The 11,488-nt window shown below is 39.7% G+C and overlaps 1 long non-coding RNA gene and 1 pseudogene across 1 annotated transcript in view; one reads left to right on the top strand and one right to left on the bottom strand.

The window, feature by feature from the left end:
- The window catches only part of LOC127378384 (uncharacterized), a 1,453-nt gene extending 287 nt beyond the window's left edge, over positions 1-1,166 (top strand). The window contains exons 1-2 of the long non-coding RNA XR_007888022.1: positions 1-304; positions 433-1,166. The exon at positions 1-304 is cut by the window's left edge and continues 287 nt beyond it. This is a non-coding gene — a long non-coding RNA (uncharacterized LOC127378384). The remainder of the gene's footprint in view (positions 305-432) is intronic.
- Positions 1-11,488, bottom strand: part of LOC127378946 (uncharacterized) — a 30,755-nt pseudogene extending 19,267 nt beyond the window's left edge.

The raw sequence follows: 11,488 nt of genomic DNA, 5'->3' as shown, positions 1-11,488 counted from the left end.
CTTGTTCCATTACCTTCAGCTGGAGGTTGAGACGGAGAAAACCAACTGCGACACTCCTTCAGAGAAAGTGAAAGTAAACTATAAACAGGCAGTAGGAGGAGACAGTGAAACTTATGGAACAGATTCTTTAAGTCTATAATGAGATACTTTCTCAAAATAATGACTTCGTATTTCAATATTTTGACTTAGTATCTCAATATAATGAGAAGCCTAAATTAGAATAAGCCTGTGTTCCTCATATGCTCCAAGCAATAGAAGATGGATGCACCAGAAATGTTGGATGGCCGGGATACTTACCATTATGGTGAGTCTTATGACAGCTGGTTCTACCTGAATTTAGAAATATTATTTTGTTATTCACTATTTTTGTATAATGTTGAATGCATTTAGAATTGAGCTGTCTTGGTTGATTATTTTTTTTTTACCTTGTAGTAATTTCTGGTGCATCCATCTGTAGCCACGCTGTCTGTCAGACATTTCTAACTGCTGGTCAATGAAGGATGCTACTTCAGCTACATCTGTCTTATTCCGTCTCCGTCAGTGCAGATTCTTTTGTAGCTTTCTCTCTAGGGTCCGGAGATTTAGTTTGATATTATGTAATTCCTCCAATTCCTATTTTGAGAAAGTTTCTCATTATAATCACATAAATAATCATTTTTCCCGTCATATTGGCAGAAATGGGCTTCCATAGTAAACTTCACTTCAAACAGGGAACACAATGTGTGTGTGTGTGTGTGTGTGTGTGTGTGTGTGTGTGATAACGTGTAATGTAACATGTGAAGATAAAATACATGTTGATGTTTTATTAAGATGTTTATTTGTAGTTCCTTTGCTTCCAGAAAGCAGCTTTAGTGAGTTTTTTAAAACCCACTTTAACTGTTAATTATTGTGGTAACTTTGTTTAAAAAATTATGATCTGTTTGTATAAAACAAAACTAAAATAAGTGAAACATCATTTGTACATTTTGAAATGCTAAAGAGACTAAAATCAGTCATTTCTAACTGTACGTATAAACAAGTAAACAAATAAGCACAGAGTTTTATAAATTCAGGTTAAAAATGATTAAAAATATAAATACAAATAAGTATTTTTACAACATATTTCTTTCTGTAAATACTTTCTGCTCAATGTGGGAATTATGTATGAATAAAGTGATACAACAACATTCATCTATCGTTTATTTAATGACGCAGGATAATAAAAGAATAACAGCTCGTACACCGCAGTGTATGTTGCAGGTCTGACCAAGAGGTTTAGATACAGTCACATATTTGTACTGTAATTTTTACGAGTTAGTTACAGAGTACATGTTAGTAAATCATCTCAGCACTGAGCTCAGGAGAGGAGAAAGGAGAATCACAATGTTATCATATCACCTGTAGAAAGCAAAGCAGTTTTCTCACACACACAAATGTATCGTACAAATGGTCATCACACACAGATCAACATTTACACACTAAATACTTCAAAAACTCCTCAAAGAAATAACTCACAGTGCTCTTTATTCATAAATTCTGCTGCTAACACTCCAGACTGCAGACAGGACTGGATACACTTGTCATGGAGAGCTTTGGCCCGCTCTGGTGGTTAAAAGAGAAACTAGAAGTGTTTTATATCAAACATATCACACTGTACATACTGTATATATATCTCAGTATATTTATATTCATGGAGTTAGATGCTGACCTACATTTTGTTTAATCTACTTTTTACTATTTGTCATCCTGGAATCAAATGAGAGAAATGTTCAGTCTAGGTTCAATCCTGTTTTGAAACTAAAACCTGGTCACTCTTTAAACTCTTCAGGAGTCAGAAAGCACCCGGTTCCCCTCCCACCTCATTCCTCCTCAAAGAAAGCAGATATTTACATTCATTTACACGAGGCATGGGACAATATGAAAATGATTTCATTCAAACTGCAATACACAATATAAATATTCTTCATACTTTTAAAATGTCTTCAAAACATACTAGAATCACTTAACCTACATTTTGTAGAGAAACACATGTTTATTTTATCACAGACAGGAACCTCATCTCCCTGTTTTTTATTTGGGAATCTACACTATTTCCACATATCCAGTTGAACCTTTATTTGTGGGATACAACGGGCAAACCAAGCCTTCAGCCATGGTGACAGGATTAGGATTTTGGAATGACTGGAAAGATGTGGGCTCCCTCTTGTCCCCTTATTCAAAATAAATCATGAAGTCAATATAGGACTGTATATATATATATATAGAGTGAACATATAAATACAAACACATGGAAGATAAAACAACAGGGAAAGAATAAATTAAAAGAGAGACGGCTAAAGATAAGTAAAGAAACAAGAAGGAGATCTATATATCTAAGACCTACAGGGGAGGGTTTTGAGGAGCTGTTCAAAACAGTCCATCTACTCAGATAATCTGAGTGTTTGGGGAAGATGATTCCATAATGTTGGAGCTAAAACAGCAAAGGTCACCTTTAGTTTTGCAGTTAGAGTGGGGAATTAAAAAAGACCTAGATTTGAGGAGCGAAGTAGCTGAGGAGAGGAATGAGGAACAAGGAGAAATGTAACTGGGGGGCAAGGTCATGAAGTGCCTTATATGTAATCAGTAAGATCTTATAGTTGATAATAAAATTCACTGGAAGCCAATGGAGGGATGCAAGAACAGGAGTAATCTCGGACCGAAGGCTGGTTCTGGGTCAAAGTCTGGTGGCTGCATTTTGTAATAACTGTAATCGATTTAACGAAGCTTGTCTGAGTGTAGAGGGAGTTACAGTAATCTAGATGGGAGAAAACGAAGCTGTGAATTAATGGTTTGAGATCTCTGGAAGACAAGAAGCTTCTGATTTTTGCAATATTTCATAGCTGCAGAAAACAAGTTTAGTAACATGATATTTGATAATGTGATATATTGTCCCATCCCTAATTTACAACACGACTACAACATCAAAATTAACTACTAAAAGTAGTTAGTAGTAGTAGAAGGTGTAGTAGTAAAAGAAGCAATACCAGTGTGAAAACATGTAAAAGTCCTGCATTCAAAATCTTAAAAGTAGAAAAGTATGGCATTGAAACATTCTTAGTGTACTGAAAGTGAAAGTGCAGCCTGTTTCAGAATAATATACATCATATTAATGGATTTTGACAATTGTGTAGTAGTAGTAGTAGAGCCTTTGTTTTTTCCCAGTCAGCTGTCTAATTCATAGACCAACAAATTAAATTGATTACGTTTGCATTAGGATTTAAGTTATATAACATGACTCAACCTACACTGAACACTATTATGACCATCAGCTACTTATGTAATGTTACGTTTGCAATATGTGGGGGCTCGTTCAGGTTTGAAAAAATATTGGTAAACAGATTTATTGTATCTGTTAGTTCTGGTGTTAACGTTAATATAGACTGATGACTGTCGCAGGAGGTATTAGTCTGGATGTCCACTGCCAAGCCTTTATCAAGCATTAAACAGCTTCCTCGGTTAGAAAAGATGCTAGCGTCCTTTCCATCAGGCACTTGTTTATTATTTTGCCTTTGTTTTGTTTCTCAAGTTCCCCGATGGAGGTAGGCTTTTTTCGAGGATCCAGCCACCAAACCTCTGCCTTTCAAGCTGCCTCGAGCCCAGCACGCTCCAGAAGATAAAGAGGTATACTATCCGTTAGGCAGGATCTGGGGAAGGTGTTGTTGTAAGGCTGGGCTCGGTGTGTGATTATTATTGCATGTGACATCCGACATTCATGTTATTATGTTTTACTACAGACGGATGAAGATAAAAGGCTTCATAGTGGTTCCATGTAAAAGTTTGTTGCAATATGGAAACTAAAATGAGTTCCAGTTGCACCAACGGTACTTAAAGATATAACATTATTCCTTTACAATGATGACCTGGCCAAGAGCACCACTGCACCAAGACGAATTCCTCGTATGTGCAAAAACCTACCTGCCAATAAATCTGATTCTGATTCTGAAGAGGCAGCGACAGGAGGAAAGTCGATACAGCAATTAAAACGCAGATACAGATAAGATTTAAGTAACTGTGATCCTGTACAGACTCTACTGAATGTGTCTCTAACAGGAGGAGACTCTCCTTCCTACAGAGAACACAGGGACAGTGAGGCAGAAGGCCAGACTGCGAACCCAGGATAAAGAGGTTCAGTGAATGTGCTGTTGAAGGTGTGGAGGTGGATCAGTGTGTCAGAGGAGATTCTGTAGAAGGACAGAGTGCCAGAAGGACAGTCCACATACACTGCTACTCTGTTAGAGACAGAGGAGGAGGAAACAGATGTTCCTCTGTTATTGTGAAAGACAATGTAACCATCATCAGAACAACTCAGCCTCCAGGACTGATCATTCTCTCCAAACCTGCATTCAGCTCTACTTCCACTCCTCCTGATTCCTCTGTAACTCACTGCTATATAAACCCCTCCACTCCACTCCACCTCCCAGTAACAGCGACCAGTCAGAACATTTGTACACAGCAGCTGAGAACACCGGGCAAATCTGTCTGGATGATCAGGATATGGTTGATCCTCCTTCACATGAATCATCTCCCTGTTGTTGTCAGACAGTTTGATCTTTCTGTTCACTGTGTTTGTGTCGACTGTGAGTTCACAGGAATCTGATGGAGAGAACAAGACACAATACAGCTGCAGTTATTGGTCTATCATCTGATCATTGATTGACACTTTGATGATGACATCAGAGCTGTGAATGAGTGATGTCACAGTGTGAAGATGGTTGAATGTGTGCTGCTTTGTTTTCACACTTACACTTCCTCAGACCTGGTCTCAACCATCGGACTCCAGCAGTCTCCACCCTGAAAGGAGGAGGGGGGTCAGAGCAGCACATCCTCTTTCAGCATGCAAACATTACATCACTTGCACTTATACGTTTACATGTATGGCAAAACAAAAACCTAATAATATCAGCTGATATTTGTGCTACGTATGAGTTTTGGACCATTGTCTGACTGTCTGTGGCTGCAGCAGGCCTCTTCCTACCTGAGAGTGTCCAGTCTCCACTGTGGATGCTCCAGTGCAGCAGACAACATCTTCACTCCTGAGTCTCCTGGATGATTGTAGCTCAGGTCCAGCTCTCTCAGATGGGAGGGGTTGGAGCTCAGAGCTGAGGCCAGAGAAGCACAACCTTCCTCTGTGATCAGACAGCCTGACAGCCTGCAAACACACAAATTCATTGAGAACACAGACTTAAGATCCTAAAAAGAAATTCTAGTATTTAGAATCCTGACATGAGAGATGCCGTTCAAAGGACCAGTGTGGAGGAGCTAGTGTTGAAGGTGGAGATTAAAACCAACTGAATCCCGAGTTTGTTCGGTTGGTCTTTTCTGGCAACTGTACAAACACAGCGGTTCCTCATGGTGGATTTGCTCCTGAAGAGCTCATTCTAAGGTAATGAAAACTCAATTACTTGTATTTTCAGGTGCTTATACACTAATGAAAACATACTTATTAATATTATATTAAATTTCTGCCAATAGATCTTCTTAAATGTTACGCACAGGACCTTTGTTCCTAGTATACATTATAATTTAGGGAAATATCTCAAGTCGTTCAAGAAAAAAATTACTTGTTCTGACCTGAGAGTTTCCAGTGTACAATGTGGACTCTTCAGTCCAGCAGAAAGAAGCTTCACTCCTGAATCCTGGAGGTTGTTGTCACTCAGGTCCAGCTCTCTCAGACTAGAGGACTGGGAGCTGAGAACTGAGGACAGAGCTTCACAGCTTCTCTCTGAGAGGTTACAGCCACTCAGTCTGGAGAGACAACAGTAAAGTTAAAACAAAAGTACTAATTATTCTTTCCTCCTGTTTATTTAAAATATTTTCAATAGAAGCAAATATCTACGTGCTTACAGAGCTTTGTTGGAAGCTTTGACCACTGGCAGCAGCCTCAGAAGAGCCTCCTCTGAAGCACAGTATTTCTTCAGGTCAAACATGTCCAGATCTTTTTCTGACAGTAAGATGAAGACCAGAGCTGACCACTGAGCAGGAGACAGTTTATCTGTGGAGAGACTTCCTGAATTCAGGGACTGTTGGATCTCATCGACAAGAGAAGGATCATTCAGTTCATTCAGACAGTGAAACAGATTGATGGTTCTCTCTGGATGCGGGTTGTCCTCAATTTTCTTCTTGATGTACTGGACTATATCCTGATTGGTTTTTGAGCTACTTCCTGTCTGTGTCAGCAGGCCTCGTAGGAGAGTCTGATTGGTCTGCAGTGAAAGTCCCAGGAGGAAGCGGAGGAACAAGTCAAGGTGTCCATTTGGACTCTGTAAGGCCTTGTCCACAGCAGTCTGGTAGAACTGTGTCTCTGCAGATTCATCTTTTCTTGTTTCAGACTTCTGGGAGGTTGATTGTTCATCTGCCAGCAGATTGACTCCAGAGCTGATGAATGTCAGATGGACATGAAGAGCAGCCAGAAACTCCTGAACACTCAGATGGACAAAGCTGAAGACCATGTCCTGGTACAGTCCTCTCTCCTCTTTAAAGATCTGTGTGAACACTCCTGAGTACACTGAGGCTGCTCTGATATTGATGCCACACTCTGTCAGGTCTGATTCATAGAAGATCAGGTTGCCTTTCTGCAGTTGCTCAAAAGCCAGTTTTCCCAGAGACTTAATCATCTCCCTCGTCTCTGGACTCCAGTGTGGATCTGTCTCAGCTCCTCCATCATACTTGATCTTCTTCAGTTTGGACTGAACCACCAAGAAGTGGATGTACAAGTCAGTCAGGGTCTTGGGCAGCTCTCCTCCCTCTCTGGTCTTCAACACATCCTCCAGAACTGTAGCAGTGATCCAGCAGAAGACTGGGATGTGGCACATGATGTGGAGGCTTCGTGATGTCTTGATGTGGGAGATGATTCTGCTGGCCTGCTCCTGATCGCTGAACCTCTTCCTGAAGTACTCCTCCTTCTGTGGGTCAGTGAACCCTCTGACCTCTGTCACCGTGTCAACACACTCAGGAGGGATCTGATTGGCTGCTGCAGGTCGTGAGGTTATCCAGAGGCGAGCAGAGGGAAGCAGGTTCCCCCTGATGAGGTTTGTCAGCAGCATATCCACTGAGGTGGACTCTGTAATATCAGTCAGGATCTCAGTGTTGTGGAAGTCCAGAGGAAGTCGACATTCATCCAGACGTTCAAAGATGAACACAACCTGGAACTCTTCAAACCTGCAGATTCCTGCTTCTTTGGTTTCAGTAAAGAAGAGATGAACAAGTTCCACCAAGCTGAACTTTTTCTCTTTCAGCACATTCAGCTCTCTGAAAGTGAATGGAAACATGAACTGTATGTCCTGGTTGGCTTTGTCTTCAGCCCAGTCCAGAGTGAACTTCTGTGTTAAGACTGTTTTCCCGATGCCAGCCACTCCCTTTGTCATCACTGTTCTGATTGGTTCATCTCTTCCAGGTGAGGGTTTAAAGATGTCTTCTTGTCTGATTGTTGTTTCTGGTCTGTCTGGTTTCCTGGATGCTGTTTCAATCTGTCTGACCTCATGTTCATCATTGACCTCTGCAGTCCCTCCCTCTGTGATGTAGAGCTCTGTGTAGATCTGGTTCAGAGGGGTTGGGTTTCCTCCCTTAGGAATCCCCTCAAACACACACTGGAACTTCTTCTTCAGCTTAGATTTAAGTTTACGCTGACAATCAGACTCACTTCCTGAATGAACACACAATAAATAGGATCATGAAGAGACTTTAATAGTTAAAGAAACATATTTTCCACAATCTCTTGAGACATCAGTAAATGTCTCATTTATCCAGCGAGTTAAATCTTTAGAGAAATCCTCTTACTGCTCTGCAGACAGTCAGCCAGCTCCTCCTGCTTCATTCTCCTCAGGAAGTGCACTGTGATCTTCAGAAATGCCTCTCTGCTGCTCCTCCTCTGCTCTTCATCCTCACCGTCCAACACCTCCTCATCCTCCCTCTTACTCTCTGAGCATTCTGAACTCAGAACCTCCTGGATCTTCTTCAGCTCGTTCTTCACAAAAGTGACAATGTTGTCCTCCAGCAGCTGGAACAGAATATTATATGAATGACTCAATCAAAGTCAAATCATGGAAGCAAACATCAGATCCATGTTGGACAGACTGACAAACCACTGGTCTAAAAAGTGCAGCATGGAGATTATTGTGAACACAATAGATGTAAAAGTAGTTGTTGTCCATGTACAGACCATAAATATGGAGTCCAGGTGTGTTTGATGCTGCTGGGCAGACTGACCACTGGGAATCTCTGAGCTCTCCTGGTTCACTCTGTGGAGGAAACATGAAGAATGAACTCACATTATGTCTGTCCACACAGAGACAAAGACAAGCTAAAGGTCCTTTGAGTTAAATTATAGTGAAGAACACTGATTCAGATGATTGACCTGCCTCACTCACTGACCCAACATAATACTGTGGGCAGCTGATTGCAGAAGCTGATTTGATGTTACCTAGACAGTAAAACATCAGTAAATCCAAAAAACATCAGTAAATACAAACAGAGAAACATATTATATATATGTGCAAATTGGTCGTGAGTCAAAATACACTTGTAACAGATGATGATGAAAAAAGTTCCCTCATGTTGTAGGAAAACAAAGAGCTGACGTATGATTGTTAACACCCACAGACATAACTGAGTACTTCCATCAGCAGCATCAAGAAGAAACTAAACTTAGACTCTCTGTGAACACGAGGAGGGACACTAAGGTCAAAAATACTGAGAACAACTTACTGTCTATCAAATACATGTTGTTTATAATCAATGAGGCGACCCATTGACCGATCATTCATGAAGGACACACACGTTAGTAAAAGGATGAACACAACAAACTTCAATAAGACATGAAACTGAATGATTTCTGCGTATCATGAATTCTTTTTTCCACTTTGAAGGAATTATATAAAAGGTACAGGGTACAAACTGAACTGTCGGGTACATCAGCAGAGACACTGTTGGCTTGTATTCTAAGTAGAGCTGCACGATATTTGGGGAGAATGACATTGTGATACCTCTTTGTAGCAGAGGGTTGTTGTCCTTTAAAATCCATGAAGAGATCATTTGACTGGTCACTCTTTAAGGACACACAGCTGGGTCCAGGTCCAGGTCCAGGTCCAGGTCCAGGTCCAGCAGAATGTGCTGTATTCTGCTGCTCTGGGCTTCAACACAACACACACAGAGCTTTGAGTGTGAATAATGATGGTGCAGTGATCTGACTGCTGAGCTGTGACATGGAGAAGAGTCATCTCACCTCTGAGCTTTGGTCTGGCTGTCATGTTCCCCCAACAGAGTCCTTTTAGAGGGAGGGACTCCCTCCTCTCTGTCCTCACACTGACTCATGCTACTGAACTCACATCCACATCAGCTCACACACACTTTGATCTGGAGAGAAAACACAAATAATTCATGTGCACACCAACTGAAATCATCCTTTCCATCATTTCTCCTGTAAGAAGATCAGCTGCTCCTCCAGTGATTGGCTCTTATTTTCTCTTTCATATCAGTGTCAGTTGAATGCAGTCAGACAGCAGTGTGAGGCAGAGGAAGCTGCCATCAGCTGCTGGACTTCTACTATCAGTCCACTAGATGGCGCATGAAGCTGCAGCCCAGCACACACACAATGCATGGAGGAGCATTTACACTCACTGACACACACTGATTGAATTAGTCAGGAAGCTTCAATTTTTTTAATAATCTGTAAATAAATCAAACATATGTATATTTGTGTATGTGTGTATATATTTAACTGTATATCTTCCTTGTGAATATAATTTAGTTTTCCATTTTGTGTTTTTCTTTTGAACCACTGTTTAGTACTTTCTTTCTTAAACTGTTCGGTTTTAATGTTTTATGCTATTCTAATTGAAAGTATTTCAGTATATTTCTATACGTGTTCTGTGTGTGTAAGGTGGAGGAGCTATGACTGCAGTTCATTGTGCAATCATGTGCTGTATAATGACAGTAAATCTGAAACCTGATAAGGAGCCCAAAGTCCACAGAGGCAGCATTGTCCAATAAAAAATTAACCTGTGCCAGCAACAAATATTATCTTTCATCTCTGAGAACAAAGTTTATCAGAACAGTACTTTAATGCACTTAGTTAATTTCCTAGAAGCTATAAAAGCATATACTTCCTTCCAAAATAAGAGACTGACTCTCAATAAAGCCCCTCTGGTAAACTGTAATTTAAAGGAAATCTCTCTGATTGGATTATTGATCACATTTAAGTACAAACTGACATAAAGAAGCAACTGTAGTTCCTGTTGGGAGAGCTCGTTTGCAGACACAGTTACATATTTACACTCACAAATGGCGGATATGTTTAATGGCGGTTGTTTCAGCTCCATCGTCCCCAGCTAACAGATCAAATCAGAGCTGAGTTTGTAGAAATTAACAGATTTTTGCTGTTTCTAGTAGGGCTGCATATGATGGAAACATCATATTAAGATTATTTTGACACATATTGCCACATAATTGATTAGTGTGAGAATGATCATTTTTATCACATTCAAATTATTAAAATCCTGATGATGTAAGATTTTTTATGGTCTGTACCAAACAAACATGTTTTCTTAAATCTGGAGAACTAAAGTACTTTCTTTACTACATTAAAATGCTGTTTGTCACATTTACCTTTAAAATAAAACTGCAGCTTCTATATTGCACTTAGCCATGCTGCGATTTCGATCATATTCTGATTAATTGTGCAGCCCGAGTTTATACTGTAATTAAGCAAACGACAGCTTGTCTTAATGATTAATATATTTCAAATTTGTTCCATTACCTTCAGCTGGAGGTTCAGATGGAGAAAACTGTCTGTTCCACAAGCTTCATAGAAATGAAACTAAACTGTGTGTGAATCATATCAGTAAACTGCCAGTGCAATAAAGTGACACAGTGGATTTTTATGAGAGCATATAAAGATAAAATACATGTTGACCTTTAGAAAGCTGTAAGTTCAAATGTTCATTTCTAGTTATTTTGGTTCCAGAAATCATCCTTTCCATCATTTCTCCTGTAAGAAGATCAGCTGCTCCTCCAGTGATTGGCTCTTATTCTCTCTTTCATATCAGTGTCAACAGTCAGAAATTACATTCATTCAGTCACATTCAAAGACACACTGATTGAATTTAATGTCAAAGATCTGACAATAAAGTTTTCTTCATTTATATCATTTAAAAAGTAATCTGTGATCATGCAACAGCAATCCTGCAGTTTACATTTGGATGTTTTTTAAACTAACTTTATTGTTTAAAGGTTCAATATTTCCTCTGAAATGTAGTAAAGTATAAATATGTCTGCTATGTTCACAATCAGAGATATAGTCACTGAGCAGAGCAGTTAAACCGGTTTATTGTTGCAGTATTTATGAATTTAAAAGCTCTGAAAGTTAAAAGAAGTTAGAAAAGCAGGAAGATCCTTCCAAAATAAAAGTCTGACTCAATACAGTCCCTTTAGAAATGATTAAAACATTAAAGTAAATCTGTTTGATTATTGATCA

Source organism: Dicentrarchus labrax, unplaced genomic scaffold (assembly GCF_905237075.1).
Source record: "Dicentrarchus labrax unplaced genomic scaffold, dlabrax2021, whole genome shotgun sequence".
Lineage (NCBI taxonomy): Eukaryota > Metazoa > Chordata > Actinopteri > Moronidae > Dicentrarchus > Dicentrarchus labrax.
This window is presented reverse-complemented; position numbering and strand designations above follow the sequence as displayed.